This window comes from Vollenhovia emeryi, unplaced genomic scaffold (assembly GCF_000949405.1).
Source record: "Vollenhovia emeryi isolate VEMERY1.0 unplaced genomic scaffold, V.emery_V1.0 DF939133.1, whole genome shotgun sequence".
NCBI lineage: Eukaryota > Metazoa > Arthropoda > Insecta > Hymenoptera > Formicidae > Vollenhovia > Vollenhovia emeryi.
The window spans coordinates 2495895-2513506 of NW_011967233.1; positions in this window are offsets into that span (position 1 = coordinate 2495895).

A 17612-nucleotide genomic window follows, 5' to 3' on the forward strand; every position below is an offset into this window, starting at 1 on the left:
TGCGCGTAAGATCGCGCTTAACTCTTTCGAGCGAGTTTAAAAAAACAATTGAATGACTCCGTTTTGCTGAGATATTTGTTACATTAGAATGGAATTGTAAAGTTAACGGTCCTGCATTGATTACTGCGTGGAATCGAAGGAGTCTTCGCGATGATTGACAGCGAGCCCGGCCTTCCCGCAGAGAGTGGCTCGCGAATTTCACGAGACACCTCTTGCGAAATCGTAATTATCAATAATGTCGTTAACGCCCGGAGTGAAGAACCTTCGAAGAGAGCGAGAAGGGTGACGGACGAAAATTTCAGGGGCGCCCACTCGGGCGCGCGCTAAACGATACGCTCTCACCCTTTGGTCCTTTGTGCTCGGTGACAAAATTTAACGCCCTCCTCGTAGGCGCGCGCCATTAAACCTGTTGGAAGAGACGGCGGGAGACTAAAACCGATGCCCCTCTCCCGCCCGGGCCCTCCGCCGCCCCGACGACCTTGTCGCGACGAAAGCCGCCAATTTACACGCGCGGCGAGGGCGGATTCTCGAGAAATCTTGCGGGACATAATGGAAAATGTGAGAGAGAGGGCGAGTTCACTGCCTCATGCGTGGCGTTAGGGGCGGTTTCATCCCTCGGAAAATATTCCCGTTGGAAATTATCGTCGCTCCCGTCGCCGCCGCCGCCGCCGCCACCGCCTCGGCCTCTTAGCGGAGCGGTCGCGCGTATGTGCTGAGAAAACACACCCCGGCGAGCCCGTTGCGGCGCGTCGCGTCGCAGGGATGGTAATGGAGATAATTTCTGAAAGGGGCACGGGCCGCCGTCGCGCGGCTGTGTGCTTTATCGAGCCTGCAGTCGCGCGCGCGCGCGCGCGCCAAGTGCTTTCGCTCGCTGTTAATGTTTGTTAATCCATAAAACGTTGAAATTGCATTTAATATCGAGCAGAAGGTCGCATAAAAATGTCGGCGCGCAGTTGAGACGGAAAACGTTCTGGCAATAGCGTATAATTAAAGGAATGAAGGATTAACGTCGTATTCGTAGCACCCGACTACAAATTTGATGCGACTGCATCGACGGAATTGTACGCCTGGCTCTCGCCGGTTGCAATTTATAAATTAACGGGTACGCCGACGCGTTAAAGTTTCTCAGCGACGGTGACTCTCGTGTTATCACTTGTCGCGTGACGTAGCTCTCAATTTCAATATATTTCGATTCTAAAATCACTTCCTGTACAACGGATTATTCTCCATCCACGTCAACCGCAATTTAGCAGAACAAAATCCATAAATAAAAACCAAATCGGATACCGCTCGCATTGTCCGACTGCCGCGCTTTTTCCCCGGATAAATCGGAAGATAACGTTTACAGTTCCGGCGATTGTCGCAAAAAAAAAATTGGTCTTCGTACACGGGGCATGGAACGTCTGGCGCGTGTAATTCGTGCTTTTTTCCGGATCGGCCGGCGCAATATCGCGGACGAGAGGAGATTTATCGGATCCGACGCCGCATTAGGAGAGGGCGGAGGAGAGGTAGCACACGGAATGGAGTGTCCAGGATATCGATGACAAATAAACGCGCAAAATCTCCCGTTTCAAAGCTTTGGCCGCGCTACTATCGGGTTTAACTAGCGCGGCTACATATTCGGCCGCGGTGAATCCGAGACGCGCGGAGACGGATTAGGCTCGCAAGGAACGACTCGGGGACGGTTCTCTCCGATTTCCACGAGCCTCGGGCATGCGATAGAAAATAACCGGAAAAAGCGAGACGTTTGTTTCGTACGCATAACGGAGCTGCAAAACGCGAGACAGCTCCTCGACGTATTCGATTTTTAGAGAGATAATGTCGAATCCAGAAAAAATGGAGCCTGGAAAAAAAGAGTACAGTTAACAACCCATTTTGGAGCCCACAATTAGTAATCGGATTATTTGGATTGTTCGTAACACTCTAATCTTTTACGAATTTTACCCCGCGTAACTAAAAATCGCAATTAACTATTCTATCTATATCCAAGATTTTAAAGTAGTACTAATCAATTCTCTCAATTAGTTCTGTAGATATTCAGTAATGCAAAGATAACTTTCACTTAGAGGCACTAACCGAAATGTTAAGTTGCTTAACTACAAAAAAACGGTCAAAATTTCTCCCAGAGTAGAGTTACGAACAATCCAAATAATTCTATTACTAATTGTGGACCCAAAAATGGGCTGCCAACTATCCTTTTTTCTCAGAGTAGGAATCGTTGGGATGATACACCTTGATATCTCAGGCGTTTTGCAATGATTCTAACTGCGTTTCAACATTTCGAAAGACACGTAAAGAATTATTTGACGCCAGTACATGATTAACCAATGTAGAAAAATTGTTACGAACAATCCAAATAATTCGATTACTAATGGTGGGCCCCAAAATGGGTTGCTAACTGTCTTTGTCTTCCCAGAGTAGGAATCGTTGGGTTAATACATCTTGATATCTCAAGCGTTTTGCAATGATTCTAACTGCGTTTCAACATTTCGAAAGAAATGTAAAGAATTATTAACCAGTACATGATTAACCAATGTAGAAAAATTGTTAAACGACGCTAACTGGCAAATTCTAATTAAAGAAATTTATTGTGAAAACTATTACCTCGGCCAGGGTTTGAACCTGGACTTCCCTACACTCTAGACGGACGTCTCACCAATTCGACCACTAAGCGGCTCGGATAATATTTTTCGCAATAAATTTCTTTAATTAGAATTTGCCAGTTAGCGTCGTTTAACAAGTTTCCTACACTGATTTCGAAAGAAAGATTTGCTTGGCCGTGAAAATGGATCAAATATGTGTCATTAAGTGGACGAAAGGTAAGGAAGTTCCACGAAAATTTACGAGTCCGTCTATACTTTTATTACCTTCGTAGCCTAACGATAACTCTGGATATGGAATTCCGCGACTGCAAACCCTCGTCTCTTCGCGTAATTTCCCACGTTTCCGGCGCAGCGAATTAACGCACTTCGTAATAATTACGATTTCACGAGGCGCGCTTTATGAAACTTGCATCGCACTTGACTCGCATACGTGGCGACGTCCTTCGCGAGTGTCCTGAGAATTTAATGAGATGCACAACAGAGGCAAGATTGTCGGTGCGACGACATTGTAATCACGTTAGAATGTACAATCGCGCAATCGTTCCGGGTATGTGAAAGGCAACGGAGGCAAAAAATTATTCTTTTAATGAGCATAATATTTTAAAAGAATTACAATTCCGTAGTCTTCATATCCGTCCGTTCACAGTTAATTTATACGTAACGTCAGCAATGTTAAAACAGTAATGTAAAACAATTTAAAATTTATTTCAGTTTAATTGTAAAATATTAATTAAAGTATTCAAAATGATAATGTAATACGTAGACATTATTCAATGCGAATTAAAATGAAAGATATAGTTTAATTTCATTGCCTTGCTATTACTGCCCGTGTATCGTCGCAGCCGAAACTGCAACGAGAATTCCCCCTCTCCCACCCCCCGAAATGTCGCCGGCGTGTAGCAGACAGTTTCCTACGTCGGCGTTTTCCGAATTTCCGAAGCGCATCGCGTTCGTCTAAATCTGTCGGAGGGTATACGCGACATGGGAATTCGGTTTCCGATTTCCTCCTCTGTAATCTCAGGCTGGACGAATCAAAGCTCTTCGCTCTCTTACACATACATACACACATATGCACATTCTCTCTCTCTCTCTCTCTCTCTCTCTCCCCCCCCTCTCTTTTCCGCCACCCAAACCGCCCTCCGAAAATGCATTATCGAATTAGCCAGTGGCTGCGCTCCTTTGACGCCTGGATGCTGGGAGCGCGAAGGGCGATAGTGGTACGAGACGGGGCGAAGCCACGAGAGGAAGAGGGTGCAGGAAAGTTCGCGCGATCGTTACTTCGACACGGTGTTATCTTACACAGCTTCGCTATTTTATTCCCCTTTCTCTCTTCTTTCCGCCTACCGTCGAATCGCTTATATCTCGGCGTGTTATTATAGCAACGCTCAGTTTCGATCGCGCGGATCAATTGGAATAAAAATGAAATTCGGTTGAAATTAGAAACGCGAGCGGATATCTGTTATTTTAAAGGTCTTTTATTATTTCATCTCGTTTCCTCCCGAAACGGGACCTTCGTGGAAGCCCGTCATTTACATGCCGGACGAATTATTTATAACGGTCACAGTTCAAAATTCCCATTCGATCGGAGAAATTCGACAGGGATGAGAAATTAAATTCCATTAAACTTGACAGGTGTTATTTATATTCCTCTTTATTTTAAACCACTTCACACGTATCTTCGATAGCACTTGTAGAGTTAGGGGAGAAATTAAATAACATGAGTAGCTATATATATTAGCCTAAATATTTAATTAGATTCCGCAGACTAGATTAGAGATTATTATATAATATTCTTCCAACATTCCCACTACATTCTGCACTTCTTTCTTTCCTTATTTTGCAGACCCCTTCCTCCGCTCCTTTCGCGGTCGGCGAGACGTGGCGAGCCTTTCATTAATGCACCGATCAAAGGACCAAGCTCCTGATCCTTTGCCGAAGTCGTACCTTCGTGTACAACTTGCCCAGAATAATCGATCCGGGATACTCTTTCGCGCGGAGAAAAAAAGAACAAGAGAGGTTGTAGCCGTTAAAAAGAGGAGTAGAAAGGAGACAGGGGAAGTAAAGAGCTCGATAACAAAGGAACGATATCCCGCACGGGCGCGAGCAAGCGCGAAAAAATTCCTGTCGACGTATCTCACGACATTACCCGATACCTGATCTTGCGGTTCCTTTACCTTGACACCCTACGTATTCCGCGGCGTACTCGTCCTTCAGTCCGGTTTAAACGGGGCGACACGCTTTACAACATTGCACATAAACTGCTCAGCCGCACAAGTCTGTGTTGTCGCGCACTTGTTAAATGCATGCGGCAAAAATCATCTACAAGTGCCTCGTAGGATAATAATAGTTGAACAAGGCGTTCCATATTCGTCGTATAAATCTTTAGTAGCGCGTATTCTGGTAACCGATTCGAGTTAAGAATTTTAATACGAAAATGTCGGGGAGTCGCGACAGTTTTGGAATCGTGAGTAATCTCTTGTTATTTTGATCGTCACTTGGAACTAACATGCCACGAAGTATCTGCTTCTAATAAAACAGCTATGCCTCGAAGCAATCGCTCACGAATGTTTAATCGTTAGGAGATAATCAATTATTAATGATCGTTAATTGTTCACAATTATCACGTAGATAATAATGCAATGATAGACGGAGCAACTCGTGCCGCCGCGCGAAGAATAATGAAGTGACCTTATGTACACAGGACAAAATTGTACGCCGGCAAAACGAACATTGCGCGCTTATCAATTCATCACCGCCGCGAAATATTTGACACATTATAAAGTAAATACGCGTCGAGACTTCTTACGTTTCAAATTAATTTTGATGAATAGGTTACCGTCACCCATTAAACTCAGCGTTCGTTAATAGAGCGTTTATTTTCGTTCTGATCGAAGAGGCATAAGATTTATATAGATTAATATCTGTTATTTACTCTCTTCTAAATTTATACGTCTCGAGTCCTCTGCTCCTGTAAAATTGTGCTTTTAGTAAATAGTCCCGTTTCATAATGTAAGAGTTTAATAAGATCAGGAACGAGACGAGGTAATGGAGAAAATAAAATTAAATAGCTGTAAAAAGAAGTGTAGCAATTCGTTTCCTTCACTTATTAAAATCACACAATTTAACACCTTTTAAAATAAAAAATCCCTTAAAACTCTTTAAAATATAAAAATCTAATGCCTAATAATAACGAGAAATTTAAAATTAGTTCCTACTTTTTCGATTAAAATAAAAATCAATTTCACTATTCAAAATTTAGATTTAAGGTTTAGTAATTTTAGTCATTTTTGTAGACAGATTTACGATTTTATTTTTAATCTACGAGACACACTATCTAAAGAGTAGTACGAAAGTTGTATAATAAGAGTGTGCAATTATTATTAAAGAATTACTAGAAGATAGAAATTGTTTTTTATGAATTATGAGTAAAGCGAATCGAGGGAATTAGTGTCAAGACGCCCAACTTCGCGCTTCACGGTAATTAACAATGACGACGATGGTCTCTTTTTTGCGAGGCAATTACACGTTAACGAGCAAGAACTCGTGCGATCAACCAAGTGAGCGATTCACGATTCGATTGCGGGAAAGCAAAGAACTTGTGATCATGCGTGTTCTAGATCCAGATCCCATCATCCAATCTCGAAAGAAAACGAGTATCATAGGACACGCCGCAGTTAGCACATTATAAAAATCGATACGCGATGTTATGCGTCGCCGACTGCAACAATCACTGAATAATTACTGAGATATTTTCCAATTATATTTAATCACACGGTAAATATCGCGAGATTCACCACGCTAACATCTCGTCTACTGTATTTTCCAACTTCTGTTTCTAATGGAAGTAACCTCCTCTTTTCCTTTTGCCGGTTCTTTTGCTTTAACTTTTGGAAATAAAATAAACCAGGAAGATACATCGCGTTTTATTTTGCGACCGTGTTACACTTTCCTCTGTATGTGTGCATACATTTTGCGAAAAGAATTTAATTTTTAGAAATAACGCAGACGTATGGACGTGCCATTTTTTTATTCCGCGAACTCTATTTCCTTGTCCTGGGATTTTGCGCGTTCTGGAGTTTAATTTTTGAAAATAAAATCAACAAGACACCCGGCATTTTTTGCTGCAAGAACTCTATTTCCCCTTCATGAGTTTTCGCGTGTCGCGGAAAGAGCTTCATTTTTGAAAACTAGACCGAGCAAAATAAATGAAAACAAAGCAGCACGCTGCACTCTCGTTCTACTGTAACAGCCTTCGACTATACCAGCGAAAAGACGTCATCGTTTAAATTGACAATTAAATTGCGAACAGAATTATAAATTACCTGGTACGCCAAGTTTCAAGAGACTAATGCGTCCGCGCAATCTTGTTAAACGATCTACATAAAATTCGGGAGTAAAAATATTCGATATCCGCAACGTCTTATATAACAGGTAATTCTCTCGTACACGAATCAGCGTTTCAATTAATTCGTACGAACGAACGTTGCTCGTTCGAGCGGAGCTCGACTGTCAAATGCACATTTGCGAGCTCATCGTCTTTGATATTCGCCACGAGTCTTTGATATCCACAAATTATCGCGATGGACCGGCGATCGCGTGCGATCGACAGACCCGATTCCTGCGGATCGAGCCGCAGCATTCCCTTCGCCGTTCCACGGCGATTTATCGGGACACGTCTCGCGGTGATTTCTTCCTTTGTTAACCGCGAAATCTCTCTGCTCCGCGAGGGAGAAAGGGGAAAAATAGCAGAGAACGAGCTCGGAAAGCGATCTCTCGCGACGCTCGATTTAATGGCGGACGAGTATTCGAGTTCGCCGGGTATCGAGCGGCTCCGTTCATATATAAATCGAACCGATCTCTCTCGCTCGTGCGATTGCCTCTATGGTTGGGCCAGCGAGATTTGTTGGCCCACTCGAATTCGCCGGACGCGATTATCCGCCCGTGCTCTTAAGTGAACCGGGAAGTGAAATTTGTAGCTGCCATAATTTTCCATGCAGTGTTAGCAGATACCTACACACGAACACGTGCTATCGATATCTCACAGTCGCCTCAGCGAGCATGTAACGTTAAAATTCGAACGATTGCCTCGGTCGTCCAGTAGAAACTTCGAGGCGACATTATCGTGTTACTTAGAACTTTTTAACATCTTCGTGCTAATATGTGCAGATATTCGGACATTATGAACAAGATGTCGACAGTGACAAATATTTGGAGAACCCGCGGTCTTGTATAAAATTCGACATCTTGCCGTTTCTTCGTGTAGACTAACTTTAAAATATAGTTTTATGTCACTAATAAAAAGTAATGCATAATCAAATCAAACGTCCTCTATAAGCAACGCACAGCCGGGATGTCGGCGGGGATGCAAAGTGCAGACGCGTCTCGCGGATTATTTGTAGTTGAGCATTATCCGAAAAGCGATAACGCGGCAATGCGGTATTATGATAATAAATGCGGAGGGTTGCGCCGGAATCGTTTTCGAAAGTTTTTGAAAGTTTGCGCGTACATGGCGCGTCACACGTAAATCAGATTCAAACTCCCACGACTGACACGCGTCGTACGCCGCGTGCACAGTTTGGAACTTTCAACAGGTTGCTTTTAAAGCTCGCATCGACAAAGGCAGATCTGGCCGCGGTGCAAAAGATTCGCGAGCGCGTCGTCGATTGGCGACTTACGACTTCCTGTATATATTCGCCGCGATTCGACGACAATCATTAAATTCAAATAAGATATTCGACGAGATAATCGTGCAAAGTACCTACAGGAAAAATGATCGACTTATCTTCGCACCACAATTCCGAGACTAGAAAAGTATGAGATAAAAATTGAATGACTCGGAATATTATTTAAAGATCTAACCGGGAAACATATAAATCTGTAAGAAATCAATGAATTTGATTTCTCCTATTATCGAATATCCATTTGAATTTAACATAAGTTGTATTTGTTAATCTTGATGTAAATTAATGTAAATCCAAGCTGAAATAATTTCCATACGATGCAGGTTCTTCAAACTTTCTAATATTCTTCCCACATCTTTTCCTGCAATTCGCGCAGCCAATTCAGATGTCACTCATAGGGTCAGTTTTGCAAACGTCGGTTAACTGCTGACCGAAGGTTAATTGATTCTTTGTCTCTTCTTAAATAATAAAGGCCTGTGTCCACGATGCTAGAACTTGGTCCAAGGAAAAAGATAGGGAGTCAACTAAGCTCTGGTTAACAGTTAACCAACGTTTATGAAACTGACCCATAGGCCCGGTTTTTCATTTTCTGGTGAACTGTTAACCAGAAGTTAGTCTACACTCCATCTTTTCCTACGTTACTATCTAAGAAGAGACAGAGAATCGACTAACCTCTGGTTAACAATTAACCAGAAAATGAACAACCGGGCCATAATATATCGTAGCAATTATGATTGCGGGGCTTAGATGATGCCATCTCTATTATCTGTCGCGGGCGGAGGAAAAACGAAACGCGATGCATCGAGCGAGATGTAAAATCGGGCTTCCCCGCATACCTCTCGTCCGCGCCGAAGGATTACGGATCCGCGTCGAATTCCGCGGGCGCGGATCTCGCCGTTGAGCGAACGTAAATGCCTTCCCGATAGCGTGCACCATCGGTGCACGCCGTATTCGATCCTCGGAAGTTCTCACGGCGAAAGGAATTCGCGAAATTTCATCGTAAGTTTAACCGCAGAACGCTGCGGGGAGGGCGAAGATGAAGCGCGCCTCCCGGTCCTTCGATGAGGGAAGAGACGCTCGCTCGCTCGCGCGCCCGGGGAGAGAACGCACGCTCAGCGCGAAGATCATTTTCCGCACTTTGTCTTCCGACGCTGCAGTCGCGTCCGCGCAACGAATGCACGCCGCGTGCGCGCAATTCATCACGCATTATTACTCATCCGTTCCTAATGGCCTCTCGCGCGTTACCTCGCGCCGCGCTGTCTGCCCGATATTTCCCCCCCAGCACTCGCGTTCCGTGACATTAGCGTCGCGATATTGGAGTTTGTAGCGTGCCAGGGCTGTTGCATCGAACATCGACGAGCGCAGTTGCGGAAGACGGAAGATGGGAGATTGATAAAAAAATATGACAGCTCTAATAGTGTATAATCCAACTAGTAAAAAGTCAGCTTCGTAGATATGCTTTTGCAAGTAGTGGAAAAATTTACTTGACGAATTTGTCAACAAAGTCTGCAATGTTACGACACAGCACAGTGTTGATAGATGAACGCGATTGTAGCAGATGAAAGATGAGAGATTGATAAAAATGTGACAGCTCTAATAGTATAATCCAACTAGTAAAAATTCAACTTCGTAGATATGCTTTTACAAGTAGTGGAAAAATTTACTTGATGAATTTGTCAACAAATTCTGCAATGTTACGACACAGCACAGTGTTGATAGATGAACGCGATTGTAGCGGATGGAAGATGAGAGATTGATAAAAATGTGACAGCTCTAATAGTGTATAATCCAACTAGTAAAAATTCAGCTTCGTAGATATACTTTTGCAAGTAGCGGAAAAATTTACTTGATAAATTTGTCAACAAATTCTGCAACGTTACGACACAGCGCAGCGTTGATAGATGGACGCGATTGTAGCGGCGGGACGCGGGAAACTGAAAATAATCGCTATACGCGAGCGCGCATTTCCTTCGCATTCTCTTCATTCTGCGCCTCTTCGGGCAGTCGAAACGCCTCGTCTTCACCTCCGGAGGCACATTCTGCGATAAAATCGATTAAATTTCGCGAATTATTGCAGACTATTGCAATTTCAAATTAGATGAGCCTTGAATATCACGAATGCGTGTCATTCTTGTATCCGAGCGTTTTGTCTCTCCCGTCCGTCGTCCCTCTTCATCGCCGCGCGAGTGTATCTCGCGAGACTTTTGTAACACTTTCGCCGAACGGGCGCCGCTATTTCGCCCACCCCCGCTTCCGCTCCCTTACGATCCCCTCATTTCATAGCCGGCGGCGGGTTCCATGGTAAATTAAGCAATTTTATCATACGGGTTCGTAAACCCCGTGGAGCCCGAGGAGTACGGCATAGCGCGCAGCCACGCGTCACTAATGTCCTTCCCATTCATGAATTCGGATACCGTACCTCGCTCTTTCTTTGGCGTATCGCGGCCGCTTCTACCGCGGCTTGCACATCCGCAACCGCATCTCGAATCCTCGAGGCTCCGCCCGTGTGCCTGTGTGCCTTTATTGAAATATACCGCTTGGTAGCACGACTTATGAGTTCGAAAACTCGCAACGCCTACCGACCCGAATTGTACAACGTCAAAAGACATTCTGCATTTACTCCGAAATCGATGAATTTCATTTGAATCGCTTCGAAATTCAAATCGAAACAACTACACAATCTCGACGTGCCTCTCATTAAAACCAAAGTAAGATTTCTCGCGACGTAAAAAATATTTGCCCGGACAATGTCATTCGAGATAATGATCGATCGATTGCCATCGCGTGAAGAAACGTGTTTCCCCCTCGATTCGTTTCCACGCGGTGTTTCTCGGACGTCGACGAGCGACACGGCACTTTTCCGCAAAATCTACCCTCCCTCGTGTTACGAACTTTATCCGCGCGTGCGGAATTTTATCAACACGTTATTACGGCGCCGCGTCGTGTGCAGTAGACGCCGGGAGAGTTTTAAAACGCTCCGACAACGAGAGGCACCGCGCGGCACAGCTCTTATGCGTGTAAACTGCTTACCGCTCCGTTTGGGGATTATCCGGCTTACGGTTAACTACATATCCCCTCCCCCCCTGCGAAAACGCGCCGCACTCTTTTCCGCGCGCGAGATTCTTCCTGGTTTTTCCCGAGCTACGTCATTCGTCGAGAAGACGCTCGTTCCCTCCGCAGCGAAATAATAGCTTGTTTCCAGGTTCAATTATGACAACGTGCGATACCACGAGGTTCCCTCCGACAAATAATTAATTATTAGATAAATTGTATTACAGTGGACTTAATAATTTTATCATCGCTAAAGAGCGGCCGCGAAAACGAAAAAGATGACGAGGTAATTAATCTTGGCAGATAGCGGTGCCGCCACGTTGTAGTCGTGTTATCTCAAACGTTTACCGTATTATTCCTCTCATTGGCCCGTCGCTATCTTCTTAAATGCCAGTGATTCTCTCATTCGACCATCAACCCCAGCACGCGGCTTTAATAACGAAATATTTAGCGGAATCGCTGAATTCATGACCCTTAAAAATACGAGGCGTATCTATTCGCGAAACCATCCCATCGACGTTCCTCCACATTCACGGTGCGCGTTCGCCGGCTTAAAAAGGCAGGAGGAAATGTTAACGTTCGCTTTTATGGATCTGCACACAGCGCGTTTTCATTACAAACTGCATTGCGCGGCGCGTAATAATGCAGGAGAGGATCGCGCTCGTACAGCTCGTCTATCTTAATCCTCGCGATCGTTCCCGCGCTGAAAAATATTTTCGCCGGCGAGATCACCCGCGGAATTTCTGTTGACACTTTTCGGGAAATAACATTCGCCCGTGGAAAAAAGCCAGTAGCGCGATTCGTTTGGAGGGCAAATATTTTCGCTTATGAAATTTATGATGCCGCGAAAGTTCATTAAAACGGCCGCGCGGTTTCCGGCCATCGCGATTACGACGTCAAATATTTTCCCGCGTGTACTCCCGCGAAGCGTTGTTACAGAGATTTGCCGCATCCATTTTATTTATTACATCCCTTATACACTATGTTACTATGGACAGTGAGGGATCGGGATGATATTTCATTAGATGGCGGAAGCGCGAAATCGATCATCGTCGCTGCTGCGCCCTGGGAACTTGATAAATATCAACGCCGCGCAAATATTTAATGATTGTCTCGGCGCATACAATACAACCTAGAGCGATCTTATTTTATAATATCCTCCGCGTAATAAAATCAATTAGATGCACCCACAGAAAAAATTTCCGGATCCAACGCTATTGCACTTCAATGTATCGTAACATAGGATCGATATAGCGCCAATCATATTTATTATAGAGAAAGGAATATCTTAAATGAAAAATTCTAAAATCTAGACTAAAATGATAGTATTCATCGTCTTTTGTCGAATATCGCGGTGCCAACTTCGTGCGTTGTAAGATTTAGGGAAAATTTATTCTAAACGAAAGAATATATAAACTTACATTTATATAAGTTGCACTTGTCTCAATATAGTATAAGTCAATCTTTTTTAATTCAATACAGGAGAATAAGAATCATAGATTTCAATTTAATATTGTCTTATTTTTATACTAAATGAGGTTGTGAGAAATATAAATGCGTCAAGAATATTTTTGTCTCGGTAACAGAAATCCTTTCTGAGGGTGTGTAATCAAGAATAAAGAAATGATAAAAAATATATACGTTTCCCCCCCTTCTGAATCTTTCTCTCCGGAACTTGCCCGAATCTACGATCGCCGTCCTAATACCGGGATTTTCCAGCGGTTGACCATAGATGCAAGAAATCGAAAAATCCCCGTGCTCAACAATGGATCTATATGATCCGCTTAGATATCATCATTGTATAATCGTATTTAAAAGTTACTCGCTCGCGTCCCTCTCTCCCGGCGGGCGAGCCACAATCGACCACTTCTCATTCTCGGGGAGCAACCGCGTGCTCAGCCCCGAAAGCTCACAAAGGAAATTAATTCCTCGGGTAAGGAGCTCGCGCAAGATTCCATTGCTCCCGCCTCTCGGATACACCGAACGAAACGAGCAAACGACACGATAGCGGTGGTTAAACCAGGTGTGGAGGGCAAAAGCCGAGGAAAGCGAGAAAGTGGATGGAACGATAACACGTTGGTACGCAGCTTCTTTCATGGAACTCGGTTACAAGCCTTTGTCCCTTTCGCAATTCGCGGCAGGTGCGTTACGTCAACTGATCGATGCGTTCGATTAATTAATGTTAAACGCGTCGTTTAATTCCGCACGCAAGTTCCATCGAGTCAAGAGCTCATTTATCCGGAGTTGCGTCGCGCCGAGATATTTGATTCTTCTCGTTTTTACCCTCGTGAGTTCTTCCATTCGCGTCCCACACTGCCGTCGGCTTTTTCAATTTCGGAGTCGAGAGGAACGAGCGCTCGGTGGTTTATGTTTTTGCGTAACTACGTGAACGTTCCCGCGCGTCGTTCGCTTCCGTTACGTTCCAACTCGTATCGTCCTGCGGTCTCGTGTATCCGCTTCGTTGCCTATCGCCGACATAATCGAAAGGAACTCGCGCGATCGGCGAGTTAACGACCGCGAAATCGGTGGCGATCAGCGTGACCGTGATCGTTTATCGAGGGGGGGATTTCGCGTCGGTAGCCGACTCTCGGTTTCTATTATCGAGCACGAACGATATTACGACGGTAAAATATACCTCGAGCCGTGCGCGTCAATTTTCTGGATCCTTACTCGAACTAACAGATATATTTGACTGGCAACGCACTAATGCAATTCGAAATATTGCATTATTTTCGACACTTAAAATATGCTCGAACAATCGTCAAGGAATACTTTTCACTCTATTACGTTAAATTGGAAAGAAATGTAGGAACATTTTTCAACGTCTCGCTCAGCGTTTGATTAATTGCATGCAATTCTGCACACGCTCCTTCTTAAGGAAGGTGAATTGCACGAAAGAAAAAGAAAAACATCCCAGGTAAACGTAGATGCACCACTCTCTTCACGCGATCACCGCCAGTTTTACCGCACAACATTCTAGATTACACGTTTTGAGCTGCGAAATGGATATACGGCGCGATCTATAATTTGCTGACACGGTTGTAATAGCGGTATATGATTGCTTCTCACCAGGTAAGCGCGGATTTTTTCTTCCTTTGGAATTCATAGGCGATAATAAGGCGATCGCTAACCGCCCCTTTCCTGTACCCCGACAAAAAATTATTGGTTTATCGATCAGCAACCGCGCTAAGAATAAGACCTCCATTCCTCGAAACCGTGGGCATTTAAAATAAATCGCGAAAGAGTAGGGGCAAAAGGTCCAATAAAAGGAGAGCGTCTAATTCGCCGTGAAAATCGATACAGAAATGATGATCGGCCACGGCGGGTAAACATATCGGAAAGCATTGCGCGAGCAAGGAGAGCGAGAACGGATACGGGTGTCGGGAATCAAAAATTACAGAGATCTAGCCTGGTTGCATAGAACGCGACGACTATGGGACGCCTCCGAAAGAAAGCGTCAACGATAGCGGCTCGGGCGGCAACGGGGTAACATCCCGCCGAGATATATGTCGCCGGTGCAACATCCTCCCGTAACGCAATATCGAAGTTACTCCGTAAACAGGACTTCCAACGGAGTGGCTGTTAGCCCGACGATAACGAGCCGCTATAACGGCCGCGGCTCCCTTAGTTCTCCAGCGGAAAACGGGACGCGTTATCGCGCCGATAACGCCAAATCGCCGTCGTACGTATGAATTCGCTGGAACGAAGCGATGACGATAATGCACGCATCGTCTGTAAAAGGGGGGGAGGGAGGGAGGGAAGGGGGAGGGGGAAGTTCTAAAGGCACTTTCGGCGATGCGCCCTCGCACGTCCTCGACATCGCATTTTTTGCCTTTACGTTCGCCTCTGCGGCGACTTCCCCGTCCTCTTCCTCTACGTTCACGACGTAGGGCCACGATCGAACGACGATTTTATTTTCGCGCGACGCCACTTCCCGCACCGCGCGGGCAGATGGAATCGGGACAGCGTGAGATACGCGTTATTTTCACCTGGCTACCCCTATAGACTGTCCCCGCGAGAAGGGGATGTTCGCCGGTATGTTTGATGCGCTCGCCAGACAAAACCTCTCGACGATGTACATACAAGATGTTCCCTTTCCTTTAAATAACCTTCCAAGGGACAGATTTAAATTCTCTTAAATATATTTGAGATTAGAGAGACGGGGGTATTTTTTTCTCTTCCTTTCGTCCTTTGAAAACTTTTTCCATCATTCACTTTACTCAACTCCGCTTGTTGCAACTTTCCCCCGCAGAATCTATTTTCATTTCTCTTTCTACTATTCACTTCCGTACCTTCCTATGCCTATTTCTTCTTTCCTCGCCCTTTCTTCTCCAGCTTGTTTCCAGTTTCTTCTTTCTACTCTTGCCCTGTTTGTTTTTCTCTCTACTTGTTGCATTGCATTTTCCTCATTCTTCCGCGCACTTCTATTGCTTCGTTTTTCCCCCCATCTCATTAATTTTCTTCTGTTGCTCCTCTTCTCCCGCTTTTCCCTTATCGCCGTCTTGCTCCGATACTCGCCTCTTCCGTCTACGTCCTCTCTTCTCAATACGGTCCTTCATCCATCTCTGATTCGGTCTGAAACTCCGTCATCAAGAGATCGCGGCCGCTTCTTCGGCGTACCGCAGCCACGATATTACGTAATTGGATTTCCTCCCTTTAAAGGGCCGAGTGATTCCATTGACACGGCCGAATCGAGAATAACTCGAAAGGGGTTTCCGAGCGTTGGCAGATGCTGCTGCGCGTCTCGAAAGATCTATCGCGGGCACAAAGCACAAGAGGATGGTCCTTGTTAAAGAGTCGTTGAGACGGCGAGCCCGCCGTACCCAGCCGCAGATTAAACGCGGCTTAATCCGCAGATTAACAGTGGAATACGCACTCACCGAGTTCGTTGATTCTGGCTAGTCGGAAACTGAGATCGGAAACCTCAGCCGTGTCTAATCGCATCTCAATTAACCCGCGTTGTTAAGACGTCCACTTATCACTTGTCAAAGTCATTACGCGAAATTGTGCATTTTCAGAAGTTATATTCTTTAAAACTGCACCTTTCAAGAGCACAAGATGTCTTTAACAGTAATAGACTGTCGATTTAAAAATACACGGAGCAGACACGAAAATGAAAAGAAAAATTATACTAACATAATCGCCTACTTCCTTCCTTATATTCAAAGATACGTATTATCATTATGAAGAAGAGAGAGAGGAGAAGAGATAGAAGAATTATAATTATTCTGTCAGTAGTGAAATAAAATTTATCCGCGGTATTTAAAGATATCTGCAGTAAACATCCACGTAGAGTTTTTAACATATCGCTTGCAATCAATTGCTTTACTATTTCTACTTATTCTTTCGTGCGCAGCATCCGCGATATATAACCGTCACTCGAGAAATCTCTTTGAGCGGGAAAAGCCATTATTACAACGACGGCCGAGAGAGAACCTTTACACGAAATGTCGCGAGCGGTCGAAGGGGCGAGTCGTCGAGATTTTCCGTCATGCATTCTCGGTCAGATTCACGCGCTCGTCGACGATTATGTTGTCGAGGAACTCCGCCCAGAGGTTGCGGGATACTGCGTAGCAACCTGCGGTGGGATAGAGGAAGACGAGGGTGCGCGACAAGGATACGCGCGGCCGAGCGGAAGCTTATAATTGCCGCAGGACAGAACTGGATTCGAAAGCCGCGGCGACGCACAAGGACACCGCGGGGCGCTATTATAACAACGTCCAGGTGTCTTGTCGACACCTCAAAGAGCCGCACTGCTTCTCTCACGGAACCGCAATATTTGGCCAGTCTATACGCGGTAAACGGGATATACATCCTCACAGAGGGAGAAAAATGACTTTCTCGGCTTCTGCTTCCCTTCCGCGTGCAGTTTTCGATCTGGCACAGAGAGAGAGGGGGAGAGAGAGAGAGAGAATCCAGACGAATGCGAAGACGGGGGTGGGATTCTTCAAAAGATACCGTCTCGAGTCTTCTATAATGCGCAAGAGACTCACAATCAGTTATTTTCTTCGTTACACAGTTAAGGGGATGCTGGAGTGATTCTGCACTTTTGCACCTTTCTAACCTAAAAACTGTCAGTTCGCGGAAACATTTGTGTAATATACAAATTAAATAGCTTACGTGTACAGATCGAAAGTAGCTTGCTATTCCGGCCAAATGAAGGAACAATATGGCATCACTGAAACTAAGTTTGTAAGTCTAATAAAAAATAATAGTGAACAACACACATACTACATGTACTGTATGTATGTGTTGCTCACTATTATTTTTTATTAGA